Source organism: Trichosurus vulpecula, chromosome 2, assembly GCF_011100635.1.
Source record: "Trichosurus vulpecula isolate mTriVul1 chromosome 2, mTriVul1.pri, whole genome shotgun sequence".
NCBI classification, from domain to species: Eukaryota; Metazoa; Chordata; class Mammalia; order Diprotodontia; family Phalangeridae; genus Trichosurus; species Trichosurus vulpecula.
Genome location: NC_050574.1, coordinates 55,125,443 through 55,142,885, shown reverse-complemented (window position 1 = coordinate 55,142,885; position 17,443 = coordinate 55,125,443).

The following is a 17,443-nucleotide window of genomic DNA, read 5'->3' as shown; positions in this document are numbered from 1 at the left end:
TGAACAGCTTTTCAAAATGTTCTTCTCTTCTCTTCTTTCCTTATGCTTCCATTGCCCAGTTGATTGCAGTTACTACCACCCCACCCCCCATCATTCCAGTGCTCCCCTGGGGGTATTATTGCCCACTTTGGTAACCTATGAATTCTAAATGAAATGGATGAATATTTTAAAAAATATAAATTGCCCAGATGAACAGAACAGGAAACAAAATACTTAAATAACTGTCTTAGTTAAAAGAAATTTAACATTAACTTCTATAAGATTTCAAGTTCCAAATTTTTCCCCCTTCCCTCCTCTCCCCCCTCCCCAAGATGGCATGCAATTTGATATAGGCTATACATGAACAATCATATTAAAAATATTAAAACTAAAAAAAAAGAAATGTTATTTTGCTAAATTAAATGTATTTTCTATTCCCTTCAAAAAAAAAAAGAAATTTAACAATTATTAAGTGAACTCTATAAGATGGAAAACCCAGGACCAGACAGATTTACAAGCAAATCCTACCAAACATTTATAGAACAATTAATTCCAATACTACATAAAATATTTGGAAAATTAGGTAAGGAAGGGGTTCTACCAAGTTCTTTGTATGAAACAAATATGGTCCTCATTTCTAAACCAGGGAAAGTCAAAACAGAGAAAGAAACTAAAGACTAATCACCCTAATGAATATTGGAGCAAAAATTTTCAGTAAAACATTTGCAAGATCATTTCAGCAATACATCACAAACATCATACACTATGGCCAGGTTGGATTTATACCAAGAATACAAGGCTGGTTCAATATTAGGAAAACTATAAGTATAATTGTCTTTAATTTTAATAATAAAAATCATTTGATTATTTCAATAGATGCAGAAATTTTTTTTTACATAATGTAACACCCATTCCTGTTAAAAGCAAGCTAGAAAGCACAGAAATAAATAGAGCTTTCCTTAAAATGCTAACAGGTATCTATCTAAAATCAAGAGCATAATAGCATAAGCTAGAAGTTGTGTCAATAAGATGGAGATGAAACAAGGATGTCCAAAATCACCATTACTATTCAATATGTATTGTATTGGAAATGTTAGCTACAGCAATAAAACAAGAAAAAGAAGTGGAAGGAATAGGGATAGGCAACAAAGAAACAAAACTATCACTTTTTGCAGCTGATATGATGGTTTACTTAGAGAGCCAACATGGGCAGCTAGGTGGCATGGTGAATAGACTGCAATGCCTGAAGGCAGGAGGAATCATCTTTGTGAGTTCAAATCTGGCCTTAGATATTAGCTGTGTGACCTTGGGCAAGTAATTTAACCCAGTTCACCTTAGTTCCTCATCTGTAAAATGAGCTGGAGAAGGAAATGGCAAAACATTCCAGTATCTTTGCCAAGAAAACCCAAATGGGATCACAAAGGGTCCAACATGACTGAAAAAATGACTGAACAAAAACAGAATCAACTGAAAAACTAATCAAAATAATGAACAACTGCAGCAAAGTTGTGGGATATAAAATAAACCCACACAAATCATCAACATTTCTGTATCTTACTCAGCAGAAGAAGACAGAAGGAGAAATTCTATTTAAAATATAAAAGACATGGGAATCTACCTGCCACGACACACCCAGGAACTACATGAACACAATTACAAAATATTTTTCACAGAAATAGAGACCTAAATAACTGAAGAAACACTAATTTTTCATGGGTAGGCTGAGTTAATAGAAGGAAAATGACAAAACTAGCCAAATTAATTTAGTTATTCAGTGCCATACCCATAAAATTACTAAAGAATTACTTTATAGAGCTAGAAAAAAATGACGATACTCATCCGGAGGAACAAAAGGTTAATATCAAGGGAATCAGTGAAAAAAAAATGGGAAGGTAAAGGGCCTAGCAGTACCAGATCTCAAACTATACTACAAAGCTGTAATCATCCAAACCATTTGGTACTGGATAAGAAATGGAGAGGTTAATCGGTGAAACAGATTAGGTACACAATATACAGAAGCAAATGAACACAGTAACAGTGTTTGATAAACCCAAAGATCCCAGCTACTGGGACAAGAACTCATTACTCAACAAAAACTGTTGGGAAAACTAGAAAGAAATCTGGCAGAAAGTAGGTATAGACCAACATCTCATACTGTACACCAAGATAAACTCATAACACACACATGATTTAGACATAAAGGGTGATGTCATAAGCACATTAATGGATCTGGGAAATTACCTTTCAGATCTATAGATAGGGGCAGAATTCTTGACCAAACAAAAGATAGAGAGGTTCCTAGGAGGCAAAAATCAATAATTTTGATTACATAAAATTGTGAGAGATCAGTGAAAATTGTTTCCACAGAATAATTGTCAACTTGAAGAAAGAAGGAATAAAAATTAACCAGGGCAGGTGGACCCAGTCAATCAGAGAATAGCTAGTGGTTTTCTGAAAACTACAAACTCAGGACATGGGCAAAACTGGCCTAAATAGACCAGATAACAGTCAGGGTTGAAGAGAGAACTGGGTCAAATGGCTACCATGCATGTTTAATTGGCTAATTGAATATTACCTTACATACCCACAGGTAGGAGTTTTCCACCATTTTTGAATATGGGACATATGTTGAAGGGAAGGAACATACCAAGGAGCAGTATCTAAGGGGCATGTTGGGAAGAGTGCAACCCGGAAGGGGAATGGACCAATCCGTTCTCTGAAGGGAGGTACTGTGCTGAGGCTGTGTCAGTCTAACAGAATAAAGATGGTCTCCCTTCTGTATTCCCTGCTTCCTCTTCCCAAAGAAGAGTGAAGCCCACTCCTGGCCAGGAACATCAGCCCAATTTCTTTGGCTTTCTCAATAATAATAAATTGCCCTTGATGCCTAAATCTCTGTGCCAGGTGTATTTCTAACAGAATTTTAAAAATGTTTGTACAAACAATACCAATGCATCTAAAATTAGAGGAGAAAAAAAACCAGAAATATTGTTCTTACCAATTCAAGTGGGTAGGGAGCACAGAGCAATCAATCTCCACCAAAGAAAAGAATTTCTAGAAGGGAAGCAAAAAGCTAGGAAACAATTTTTACAGTCAGTGTCTCTGATAAAAGCGTCATTTCCAAAACATATAGAGAACTGAGTCAAATTTACAAGAATACAAGTCATTCCCTAGCTGATAAATGGTCAAAGGATATGAACAGGCAGTTTTCAAAAGAAATTAAAGCTATCTATAGTCATATAAAAAAAATGCTCTAAATCACTATTGATTAGGGAAATGCACAACAAAACAACTCTGAGGTACCACATCACACCTATCAGATTGGCTAATATGGCAAAACAGGAAAATGGCAAATGTTGGAGAAGATATGGGAAAATCAGGACAATAATGCATTGTTAGTAGACTTGTGAACTGATCCAACTATTCTGGAGAGCAATTTGAAACTATACTCGAAGGGTTATAAAACTGTGACCCAGAAATACCACTTCTAGGTCTGTATCCCAAAGAGATCATAAAAATGGGAAAAGGAGCCACATGTACAAAACTATTTATAGCAGCTCTTTTCGTGGTGGCCAAAAATTGAAAATTGAGGGGATGCCCTTCAACTGGGGAATGACTGAACAAGTTGTCGTCTATGAATGTAATGGAATACTATCATGCTATAAAAAATGGTGAGCAGGTGCATTTCAGCAAAACCTGGAAAGACATACGTGAACTGATGCTAAGTGAAGTGAGCAGAACCAGGAGAACATTGTACACAGTACAGCAACATTGTGCAATGACCAACCTTGATAGACTTAATTCTTCTCAGTAATACGAGGATAGAAGACAATTCCAAGACTCATGACGGAAAATGCCATCCACATCCAAGAAAGAACTGAATGCAGATTGAAACATAGTATTCTCTCTCTCTCATTTCTTCTTTCTTGTGGTCTTCTGTTCTAATTCTTCTTTACAACATGACTAATGTGGTAATATGTTTAATATGATTGTACATGTATAGTCTATATCATATTGCATGGCCTCTTGAGGAGGGGGAATCACAGGGAGGGGGAGAAAATTTAGAACTCAAAATATTATGGACTGGAAATTGAGGGGATGCCCAACAATTGGGGAATGGCTAAACAAGTTGTAGTATATGAATGTAATGGGTGTTCCTAAAGTCTGGACACATAGGCAAAAATGCATATTTTCAAGAAATGAAATGATTGAAATTTTCAACATTTTATTTAATTGGAATATTAGCAGATAACATCTTCAATATGATTTCCATCATTTGTGATCCTGATGTGCTTTGTAAGATTCACATGAACTTGATGCAGTAACTCAATAACTCCACATTGCTGTCAATTTTAGCATATTCACTCTTGGAATATGAATATGAAATCATATGATGCTATTTGAAGTTGAAGATGTTATTTGTTAATATTCCAATTAAGTAAAGTGCTGTTAAAAATTTCAATCATTTCATTTCTTGAAAATATGCATTTTTGCCTGTGTGTCCAGACTTTAGGAATACCCTGTATTGTGCTATCAGAAATGATGATCAGGTGGACTTCAGAAAAACCTGGAAAGACCTATATGAATTGATACTGAGTGAGGGGAGCAGAACCGGAAGAACATTGTACACAGTTACAGACACATTGTGTGATGACTAACTTTGATAGACTTGGCTCTTCTCAGCGATGCAAGGTTCTAAGACAACTCCAAAAGGCTTTGTGTTGGCAACCAAAAATGGGCTCCTTAGCACTTAGTCAACAAGTGGCCTTGACTAGTTTGGCTTTTTCCCCTGAACTGAATGCTGTTTGTATGTTGAACTGGAGTAAGCTTGTCGGCCCCTTCACCTTGCTTCCCTTGCTTAAGCTGATCGAAAGAATCTGTGCTTTCCCGGTCAACTCCTTCACCTTGCTTAAGCAGATTGAGAGAACCTGTGCTTTCCCCGGCGTACCTTACACCCCCGCAGAAGCTGGATGGTTAAAAACAGCTTCCGTTGGAGCCAGAGGCTGCTGCAGCTACAGCCACAGCCGAAGTTGAAGCAGGAGCTGCCAGTAGCAGAGCTGACCTACAGGAGGAAGCTGAACAAGGACCTGAGGCCAGTGGGTAATCTTTTTACCATAGAGGGGAAGCATGTATATGATTTTGCTGTACACCATCATGCTTCTCTGTGGCCTCCTGGTTACTCTTGTGAGGCGTACTTATTGGGCCTGGAAGCTTTTGATCAATATGTCAAAATGGGGATGCTGGTTCATGGGTTGGTTACTGTGGAGCCTAAATATATGCTTTGATTCTTCTGCCTCCTACTCTGAGAGTTTCTTACATCCAGCGGTTCCGAACCTTTCAGACATATATATGATCCTCTTTGAGATTATAAACTCTGCCATCCTAATACAGGCTTATGATGGAAAATGCTATCCACATGCAGAGAAAGAATTATAGAGTCTGAATGCAGATCAAAGCATACTATTTGCTGTGCATTCTATCTCTTTTTTGTTTTGTTTCTTCTTTCTCTCAGTTCATTCCATGGGTTATAATTCTTCTTTGAAATATTACTAATGTGAAAATATGTTTAATGTGAATGTATATGTAGAGCCTATATCAGATTGCAGGCCATCTTGGGGAGGGGGGGTAGGAGGGAGGGAGAGAATATTTGGAACTGTGGAACATTTTATACCATTTTATATCATTTTTAATTTCAACCAGACCCAGAGCCTGAATTAATGAGTAACTGGAAGAAGATCCAGGTCCTGGGCTTCTTTGTTCTCTAAAAGTTTGCTCAGGAAATACCCTTACCTCTGTCAACAAGGCCAGATCAGACTGACCTAAGGACATTCTTACCCCTGTTAGCCATTAAAGGATGAGACCCTAACTCCAAGAGAGACTACCTCACTTAATATTCTACGGGTATATACTATGTTATAGAATGTCAATGAGACACAGAGACGTTGGGCTGTAGTTTTAACTGACCTTTGTCAACATTCTCTACAACCCTATTCCATTAAGGGAAATCCTTGTCTTGCGGTACAAACATACAACATCAAATTGAGTAACATGCTGAATTGTGATTATTCTAAAAAAATATAAAACCTGTTCATGTTTCTGTGCAAGTCAGTCAAACTCTGTCTGGCTCAGTCCATGATCATGTCTGTCTTCTATGTTTAAAGGGAATGAATGGATAAATAAATAAGTAATATGAATTCTTCTATCACCTAGCTCTGTTGTTTACTTCAACCAAATTTCAGGTTTAACAGAACTCAAAAGCTTGTGGAACTAAATGTTGTAAACTTAAAATTAATTAATTTTAAAAATCTTATAGAAGTGAATGTTGAAAATGAAAAACAAATAAATAAAATTTAAAAAAAGAATTCCATACAAAGGGCTTTGAGGCTTGGGTTACATATGTAAATTAACTCCTGGTGGGGGCAGGGGGAAGACTAAAGTTGGAAAAGGAAGGATCATTGTTTTTGAGTATACCAGGGCTTCATAAACTGTGGCAAATGAACTTGTTTTAAAAACTATTTTGATAACTGTATTTCAATATAATTGATTTCCTTTGTAATCTTATGTACTTTATATTATGCATTTAAAAATATGATTCTGAGAAGGGGTCCATAAGTTTTACTAGATTGCCAAACGGGGCCAATGCAGAAAAAAAATTAAGAACCCCTGGCTGATATGTTACATGTGAATCCAGTTGATTACTTATGTGAGAAACAAGGTTTTGGGGATCACTGGACTTCCCCAAATTGTGAGAACACATGGCTTTGGGGATCATTGGACTTCCTAGGCAGGGCCAAAGTCCTGAGGAAGAAGCCTGTGATAATCCCTAGGGAAGGCTGTACAGACCACAGGACTCCCAGAAGAAGACCAAGTGGTAGCCCCCCCTTAACCTGTGGGGATCACAGGGCCTCCTAGGGGTCAGACCCTAAGGAGGACCCAAGTGATGGCCCCTTAGGACAGCGGTAAGATCACAAGGCTCCCAAGACAGGGCTGGAAGTCCCAAGTGATGTCCCCTTAAGAAGGCTGTGCAGACCACAGAGTTCCCCAAGGAAATCCAGAATGGTAGCCCTCTTAACACCGCAGTGGGGATCACAGGTACCCCAAGGCAAGATCTGGGAGTAAGCCGGTCCGCTCTCCATTGCTTCCCTTCACTTGACCTTAGGAAGATCCATGTGATTTGCCCATTCTCACCCAAAGAACTCAAGACCAGAGTGGGCAGAGGAAGGCGTTTTATTACGCTCCTCAAGAGAGTGGGTGTAGTGTTCACTGGAACACTCACACTGATACAGTTGCAGGAGCAGGGGTAACCATTCCCTCTACTCCTGCTAGAGTTACGGTTAGTTTACAATCTTTATTTTTTACATAGTTTTCCTAGGTTATAGAGGTAGGATAATAAGGATACAGAAGCAAAAGTGAAGTTAATTAGATTTTCCTTGTCTTAGTTTAGGATTAAACTATATTCTTTTACTTCCCCTACTTTCCCTCTTTAACATATGCAAATTATGCAAATCAGTAGGCCTGGATTCTTGACCAAGACCAGACCCTAGATAAGCTTGAACTGGTTCAAGCGGTTTGACCTCTCTAATTTCCCTGACTGCCTTCTCAAAAATCATGGTACAAGCCTCTGACCTCTCACCTGATAGTCCTTGAGGCCTGATTTCTGCTAAAGCTGGGTTGGGGGAGGATGGGGAAACACACCTTTAGTTCTGTGGAAACAAAACTCCTCCTCCCATTTCTTACAATTTCCCCCTCTTCTTTTATTCAAATTTTTGTTTCCACATTTTTAATATTCCCTTACTCTCTTTCTCATCTGAATTTTTCTCCTTAATCATCACCCCTTTAAATATGGGAAGGATTGATCAACGCATTGACAAATCAAAGGGGGCAGTCCCCTTTGTAAATACAGATACAGAGACCCAAAAGAAAACAATAATGCAATTGTCCCTTTAAGATTCAAGAGTCTTCTTCCCATAAGGCTGTCTGGCAGGGAACAACATCAGTGACGTCTTCTGGTCCTTGGTATTTGTTGCAGCCATCTCCAGCATCATCTTCTTGCCTTCTTGTAGGAACCAGCTTTCTTTCCATTCTCCTACAAAAGTTACCTTGGCACAATTTTCTAATCCTTATACTCTGATCATTTTTACAAATTCAAAATTGGAACTTTGGCCAATTGCCATGTTTAAGAAATTTACATCAGAACCCAGTTCCTCATACTTTACATTAACTCTTTACATACTTTACTTAACATACTTTACATTAACATTTCCTCACCAGGAGGATGATATTTCACTAAGGAATTAACAGCAGATTCCAGCACATACGTAAATACATTAGATAACCAATTCTTAACACAGTACATATAACATTATAAACTTTCAGTCATGCCAAGTTTCTTCGATGGCGTTTACAAAATAAACCACAAGCCATTCTTCTATTAACATTACTAATTGTAACAAAGCTTTAGACAAGCATGATATTAACCAAATAACAAAATAATATTCTCACAAGCCCTTGACCTAATTGTCTCCATACCATTTCCAAGAAAAAACCCTAACAACGCTAGTCCCAGTCCTATAGTAATCTAAGATGTTCCATAATCAATTATTTTAATAGATTTACAAAACCATCTGATTATAGAAATTTGCCACCAAGAGGGTAGGGACTTAGAGTAAGGGGACCATATTTTCCCCAGCTTCCTGTCAACTCCAGGCAGAGGCTATGTCAAACTGCAAGCTGCATTGAGCCAGGCTTAGTCTGCCAGGTTTCAGTTAAGGCACCAGGTCAAGATGGTCCCACCTCAGCACATGCTGAACAGTTGCCCCCTCAACTTTTGCCAAAAAATCATACCTGCAGCTTATGCCTGCCCTCCCACGGGGCTGCTGGCATCTTGGGTCAGCCTTCCTTGATACTCACACCTGGAGTTAGACTCAGAAAAACAGTCAGTTAACAGTCTCATTAAGTCTTTGAATGGCAAGTTCCAATGATTAGTGACTATTGCCTAAGGAACATCCTTAAAGTTAGCTCTAAATAACTTGCATGCATTTCCTCCCTTGTTCATAACATCTTCCCATTAAGATCATAAGTTACTGCTCTAACATGCTTGCATCAGTTTCTCCTCTATTTTTCTATTCTTCTTTAATTATACCTGATCTGAAAGAATTGAACCATAACTTTATGTTTTAGAAAATCCACATTTAACTTTTCCCATTAATACAGAAATATTCTACAACTTCTCTTCTAAAGAGACTTACATTGAAATTCCTTTCCCTAAACTGAAGATGTCTCTGATTTAGTTCCAGTGATTAATTACACTATTTGTAGTAATACCTAATTGCTCTTATTTCACTTTAAAACATCTAAGGACTCTATCTCACATAGATACAATATAACTTTAAATCCCAGCCTTAGTCTATGGGATAATGATTCACCCTTACATTTGTAAACAATATTGTCTCATAAAACTTCCTTTCCCTTTTTCCCAAATTATTCCCCTTAATACTTTAGAAGCCATAATATCTTTCTTGGCTATACAAGAGTACCAATGTAACCAGTCATTTGATTAAAAACAACAAGATTTCACATATTTGCATTTATCCAATTTTCCATTTTTCCCCCATAAAACCAACTTCTTTCACAATGGTAACAGATTCTGGCAGATACCTTCCCTTTTGTCACTACCAGCTTATTTCTGATTACAGAGATCTGCCATAAAAAAAAAAGCATCATATCATCTCACCCCGAAAGTGGGTTCTTTTACATCAGATGGCAAGCTTTACTAATGAAAACTACCAAACCAAATCACATCTCAAATCTAATCGTATCTGCTGACTTTTAAGAAGCCAAGTTTGGAGGCTTCTGACCCCTACTGTTCTTTCTTTCAGTAAAAACTCAAATCCCAGTAACTTCCGCTCCTCCCCCTTCCTTCCCTTCTGACAGGTGAGCAAAGGTAAAACTCCTTCTTCTTATCTAAACTAAGGGGGGGGGGGAAGGGGGGAAGGAGTAAGGAATGCAGACTGCCATTTCGAACCTCCTTACTCAAAAACCTAGAATAAGACATTGAATGGGCCTTCAACCACCCTCCCCCAAGGCTTCTATAGATCCTGATATAAACAGGGATTGTCACTAAACTTTCATGAAGAAAAATTATTTGGACAGCTCTAAAATGAGATGTGTCTCTCTCCTTCTTAAAACAAAATAACCTTTAAACATTGGGATTCATTCACAAATTCCCAAAGTGCCATCACAAATTAGTCCATAACCCTCCAGATTAACATACATAAATATATCTTTAGATGATACAGGCTTGAAAATCACACCCCTATATTTTTCAAAGTATCATAATGTGAGAAACGTGGTTTTGGCGATCACTGGACTTCCTAGGCAGGGCCAAAGTCCTGAAGAAGAACCCTGTGATAATCCCTAGGGAAGGCTGTACAGACCACAGGACTCCCAGAGGAAGACCAAGTGGTAGCCATCCCTTAATCTGTGGGGATCACAGGGCCTCCTAGGGGTCAGACCCTAAAGAAGACCCAAGTGATGGCCCCTTAGGACAGCAGTAAGATCACAAGGCTCCCGAGACAGGGCCGGAAGTCCCATGTGATGTCCCCTTAAGAAGGCCATGCAGACCACAGGGTTCCCCAAGGGAATCCAGAGTGGTAGCCCTCCTAACACCACAGTGGGGATCACAGGACACCCCAAGACAAGATCCAGGAGTAAGCCTGGCGAGCTTCCACTGCCTGTTGCTTCCCTTCACTTGACCTTAGGAAAATCCATGTGATTTGCCCATTCACACCCAAAGAATTCAGGACCAGAGTGGGCAGAGGAAGGCATTTTATTATGCTCCCCGGGAGAGCAGATGTAGTGCTCGTGGGAACACTCACACTTATACAGTTGCAGGAGCAGGGGTAACCATTCCCTGCACTCCTGCTAGAGTCATGGTTAGTTTACAATCTTTGTTTTTTACATAGTTTTCCTAGGTTATATAGTTTATATAAATAGGATAATAAGGATACAGAAGCAAAAGTGAAGTTAATTAGATTTTCCTTGCCTTAGTTTAGGATTAAACTATATTCTTTTACTTCCCCTACTTTCCCTCTTTAACATATGCAAATTATGCAAATCAGTAGGCCTGGATTCTTGACCAAGACCAGACCCTAGATAAGCTTGAACAGGTTCAAGTGGGTTTGGCCTCTCTAATTCCCCAGACTGCCTTCTCAAAAAGTATGCACATGAGTACAAGCCTCTGACCTCTCACCTGACCGACCTTGAGGCCTGGTCTCTGCTAAAGCTGGGGTGGGGGAGGGCAGGGAAGCACACCTTTACTTCTGTGGAAACAAAACTCCTCCTCCCATTTCTTACAATAACAACTTAATTCTTTGTTATTACAGAATTTCTAGATATCACAAAAATTCTTTAGTCAAAAAGGTGTTGTAAGGGGGAGAACACTTAGTTTCTATACATTACATACCCAATTAAATTAGCTTTATCACAATAACAAAGTTTACTAGGACTTTAAAAGCGTTGTCCATAGGAATTCCTCTACACTTCTACAAGATTCCTCTACACAAGATCGAATATCCAAAAGTCCTTGGCTCAGTTAACAACCTCAATTTCTTAATTAAGTACAATACTTAAACAACATCTAGATTACAAGAGGAATTATTTTGATCACTAGTGGTAACATTTTAATTTCTAAGGCCCAATACTCTTAGCACTGTAAAAGAAAAGATTACTGTTTATAAAACCACATTTTAACAGTTCACAATGTATCCTGAATTGACAGGGATTACATAAATACTTGATTTATAGCAAAAACAATTTCAACTGAACTTCCAGACAAAACTTGGAAGTTATAATTTCCTAGGTTACAGCAATTGTCCAACTTCTTAACCTAGTGTAACTCTAACAAAATTCATACTATAAAAATGTAATAATGCCCTAAACATTATTATGTATGTAAAATTTGAACTACTCATTTCAGTCTTGGTAAATACATTTCTAAACCAAATATGACAGTTTAAAATTATCAAATTTTCATCACATCCTTTAAAAGCATCCAATTCACATATATCAGACTCAGATTAAAATCACAATGTTCTTCTCAAATTTCATAATCTAAGAGAATTTTAGAAATACAGAAACAATAAATTTCAGATGACATCAATTGCATTTCCTGATTACCACATACAGGAATTGTTGGTCCTATTACTTCTGGTATATATAAAAAATGAGTGAAAATCTGTTGATCCTTCCTATAGATAGGGGTCCATTCTAAGATCAGTACCCAGAAATCCTCACCCTTAACTCCCATAACCTTTAGGGTTTTTCTCCCAATTTTTACCCCAGTGGGTAGTGTACAAAAGGAAGACCTCTCCGACCTGTTCTTCCTTTCTTCCTACCTGCCCATTTACCCACATCTCTCCTATGTCCTGTAGCCCTGTGCCCTTTGAGATTCTCCCTTAAGGATTGTTTATGATCGCCTCTTCCTTCTTGCTTCCTCATAACTTCCCTCATAGTATTGGCCATGACCCGAGCTTTCTGTTTCTGTCTTTCATCCTCCTGAAGAGGGTTTGTCGTGAGGGGTGCTTGACACCCCAAAGTACCGACACACCGGGTTCTGCCGAAAGAATTCGACTCAAGCTTTCTCAGCCAAGGGAAAAGATAAAGTTTATTAAGAGTTAGCCAAATAGGCCTGCTCCAAGAGATCCCACCCCTTGTGATGCCTGTAAGGAAAGCGGGCCAGATGAATCTGAGCTAGATTGGATCTGACCACCTTCATGGAGACAAGATGGAGATTATATACACAAAGATTGTGGGAGGGATTGAGGGATGGTCTGGGGTGACCAGAGGAAGGGTCTAGGGAAGGACTTGAGGAGGAGTCTAAGGAGGACCTTGAAGGGACTGGGATGAGGTCAGACTCCAGGGTGGGAAATAGCTGAAGGCTACCTGGAAATGACAGACAATAAAGGGCTAGGGTAACAGAGCTAGGGTATAGATATTTTGATCAGGATTAAGGATGGGAAACAGGATTAAGGGTGGGAAACAGCTGGACAATAGAGGACTGGGCAAGGTAGGCATTTGGGCCTAATGGTTATAGCCTCAGGCCAAGGCCAGATCAAGTGGGAAGATTCAAGGAGAGTTCAAGGGTTCAAGGGGTTCCCAGAGACTGTGCCCTCATCACTCCCGCCTTACATATACTTTCTGAGCCTCTCTCAATAATTCGCCTATTGATCTCTCACTCCATCTCTCTAATTTGTGCTATTTCTTGTTTATATCTGGCCATGCCCTAGTGACAAAGTTTACTTTTAGTACCCCTTGGGCCACAGTGATGAGAGCACAGTCTCTGGCAGCCCTCTTGAACTGTCCTTGAATCTTCCAACTAGATCTGGCCTTCCCCTAAGGCCATAAACCTTACAGTATCATTAGGCTAGGGCCTTGCCCTTTATTGTCCAGCTACTTCCCACTCTTGATACTATCAATATCCATGACTTCAGCTACTTCCCACCCCCAATTCCATTCTCTTGGTTGCTGGAGTCTGACCTCATCTCGTCCTACCCAGACTCCTCCTCAAGACCCTCCCTAAAGCCCTCCTCTAGTCACCCCAGACCACCCCTCAATCCCTCCTGCAATCTTTATGTATGTAATCTCCATCTTGACTCCATGAAGGTGCTCAGATTCAGTCTGACCTGCCTGTGAAAACAGGCGTCACAAAGGGTGGGACCTCCCAAGACAACCTATCATGGTGAACCCCCAACAAACCCCGTCCCTTCCCTTGGCTGAGAAGGCCCGAGTCGAGCTCCTTCAGCAGGAGCCGGCGTGTAGGCACCTTGGGGTCTTGAGCACCCCCAGAAACTGATGGTTCACTAACAACCATCATTTTGATTTAAACTCTTCAACAGGATCCTGAATATCTCCTCATTCTTTCTAGGAACTGGGAAGGAGATTCATTTTTTTTTCCTGATCTATTTCAAAAGCCTTATTTATATTCTGTGATTTTGGCACACCTTCCCTTATCCTTTCTATTACCAATTGTCTAAGATCTTGCATGTTCCTATGATGTTCTTCAATATTGTTATCCTAGCTTGGATCTTTTTTATAAGTTTAGCCAGACAAATATTCCTAATACCCAGGTACTAGAATTAATGTCCATACTCAACCTCCTGTTTATGGGAGAAGAAAAGGGTATGATTAGAAAGGCAGCCATGGAGGGATGGGAAAGGGGATACCCTCTAGGACCAGGAGTGGTAGCTGCGGATAGAAAATTCCCAAATGAAGATCCTTCCAATTAAATCTACCAATTTACTAGTAGTGCTGTATTTCCCCATGTATAAAACACATCCTGTTTTGAAAAATTTGGGGTCTAAAAACTGGATGCATCTTATACAGTGGTTGTAGATTTTTTTTACTTGCATTTCCCACTTTTTCCTACTTGTTGTCTTTGCACTCATTGTTTCGCATTTGTTAGCAGTATATTAGGTTATGTTTTGCCACATTCTGCCCAGAAATGGCTCAGAAAAGATTTTCATACAGTGCTGAATTCAAGTTAAAAGTGATCCAGTTTGCAAAAGTGAATGGAAATCGTGCTGCTGAACGTAAGTAGGCAGTCAGGGGGTTGTATCTGGCCAATGAAGAGCCTAGGGGGAGATTTGAGGTGAGGGTCTGTGGAAAATATTATACTGGATGATTATAACTGGATGAAGATCCAGGACCTGGGCTTCTTTGTTCTCTCTAAAAGTTTGCTCAGGTAATACCCTTACCTCTGTCAACAAGGCCAGATCAGACTGACCTAAGGACATTACCCTAACCCCAAGAGAGATTACCTTGCTTAATATTCTACAGGTATATACTATGTTATGGAATGTAATGAGACACAGAGACGCTGGGCTGTAGTTGCAACTGACTTTTGTCAACATCCTTTACAACTCTATTCAATTAAGGAAAATCCTCTTCTTGTATCATGGTTAAACATATATGGGGGCCATAAACATGAGGTAATACAGGCTTGCTAAGTCTGCTAAAATAATGTATATAAGTTTTCTCATTCCTTTGTTCAGACAGCCAGAGCCTATGCTCTAACTCCTTGTACGTACAAGTAAGCTAGCTTAGCTATGCTTTAAGCGAAAATAATAAACAACATGGATTTTTTTATCACCTAGCTCTGTTGTTTCCTTCAACCAAATTTTCAGGTTTAACAGGTCTATTAAAGGACTGGCATCCATCTGAGTCCTTTGTACTTTCTCCTGTACTCTGTTCAGGAGAGGTACCCATTTATTCAGGAGGAATAAATGCAAATTATAATTAAAATGTTCCTGGCTTCCCAACAAGTCCTGCTTATTCCTAGACAATGTGAGTATGTTTCTAACAGGTGTAACACCCAGGTTTACAGTCAGAACAAAGCCATCTCCAAATAGGAGCCCTGGACAATCTCCCCATAGATAAGGAACCCTTTCTCCATTTACTCTTGGCCAAGGACTTTGATCAATGGTATTGATGGTTGGAGAATCACTGAGCAAAATTCTCTCGTGACTGTACAAACAATGATTTTGGGAGTGACCTCTGAGACATCTTGTGGAGGAGTCTTAAACTTTTACACCTTCAACCCAAATGCTCTAATATAATTTCTGCTAACAAATGGAAAACACGGAAATGTGTTGTAGTCTTTATACATAGCAGTCAAATATGTGTCTGTGAAAAAATAATCTGTGGTAAAGAATCATGTTCAAGAGTCTCCTTGTCTCTTTCACTCTGAGATCTGACTGCTGGGCCTAGAACTCAAGGGGATCAGATTCAGAAAAGTCCCATAGAGAAAATATTCAGTGCAATACTTTCTGGGTGGGATGGTGAAGCCCTCCCATGGAATCTGGGTCTCAGCCTTTCTGTGAATTGAATGTGGATAAATGGAGGTGGGGACTCAGGGCTTCTGATTGACAGCTAGGCTTAAGTCTGGAGTTACTAAAAAAAAAATCACCTGAACCCTGTCCTCACCAAATAAGGAAAAAGTGTCTTTAAGAGTTTGGCATTGGCTAAATTGTACCTGGGGTAGTAGATGTCCTGGAAATTGTGTCTGGACTCCACCAATGAGAGTAAAAGGCCAGTGGTGGTGGGGTGGGGACTTGTTTATGTTAGAGTATAAGGCTGGGTTTTGCCCTTTGGGCCCCACCTCTGATCAGCTATGGGTTCAGAGACCTGGCCTTTCCCAGTGGGATCCTAATAAAGAAGTTTTTCTGTTCCTGAATTTGAGAGACCTCTGATTTTTTTTTAATTAATTGCTGTTGGGTGGTCTCACCCCACACATTTCTGTGGTAGCAAAAAACTGGTAACAAAACGGGATTTCCGTTCACCGGAGATGGGCTGACCAAATGTGGTATATGAATGTAATGGAATATTACATTACTTGTGCTGTAAGAAACAATGAATAGGAAGATTTCAGAGAATCATGGGAAGATTTGTATGAACAGACCCTGAGAGTTAAGAAAAACCTGAAAGACAATACACAATAATTGATGAATGAAAAGAACATTTGACTGAGATACAAAAACAAAAGGAAAGAAAGTCTTTGCCTTCAAGGAGATGACATTCTATTAGAAGTATTATTCGTTTAGAAAATCAGAGATGGTGAATGACACAAGAGATTCACACACCCCTTCCAGCAATAATAGCAGTATTGATATGGTTATATAGAACTGGAAAGGGAGGGTAGGGTGAGAAGATAACCAGGAATTAAAGTATGTTTAGGCCCATGTGAAATAGGGGACCCCAAACAGACCAGTAAGGGGAAGGTGGGAGAGGCAGGTGTTGTAGAGATTAAAGGGGTAAATCCAAGGAGTATGGTTTCTGATTCTGGCTGCTGATAAGAAGATTGGGGGGGGGGAGGTGTTCAATGATTACAGTAATGTAAACAAACAAATTCCAAAATGAAAACCATTTTTGCCTCAGAAGAAGAGAGTTAAAAATGGCACTCCAAGAGATGGGGAACTGGGGAATATGAGTACAGAATTTTGCATACACTGTTAGACACGGTTGTTGTACCATTTCTATGCTTAAAGAGTTCTTCTGTTAGAAGATTCATTAGTGAGGTGTGTGTGGCGGGGAACAGGATTAGATGAGGTGGTATATACTGCAGTTGTTGTACCAGAAGCGAGCGAGACACACCACAGAGTATAAGTTTTAAGTGGAGAATTTATTAGCTGGCAGCCATTGGGGTACGGCACCACAAATCAATGGCGATATATTGGGGTGATGGCTTGGCTTATATAGGATATGGGGATACAGAGTGGGGGGGGAACAGGATTAGATGAGGTTGTATATACTGCAGTGACTGAAATATTTTAAAATTATCAATAAAACATTTTTTAAAATGGCTTATTCCTATCTCATTTTCATTAAGTATGCCAAGTGTGTGTGGTGGGGAGAGAGACAGAGAGACAGAGACAAAGAGAACATTCCCAAAAAGATTTTATGTGAAGCAATT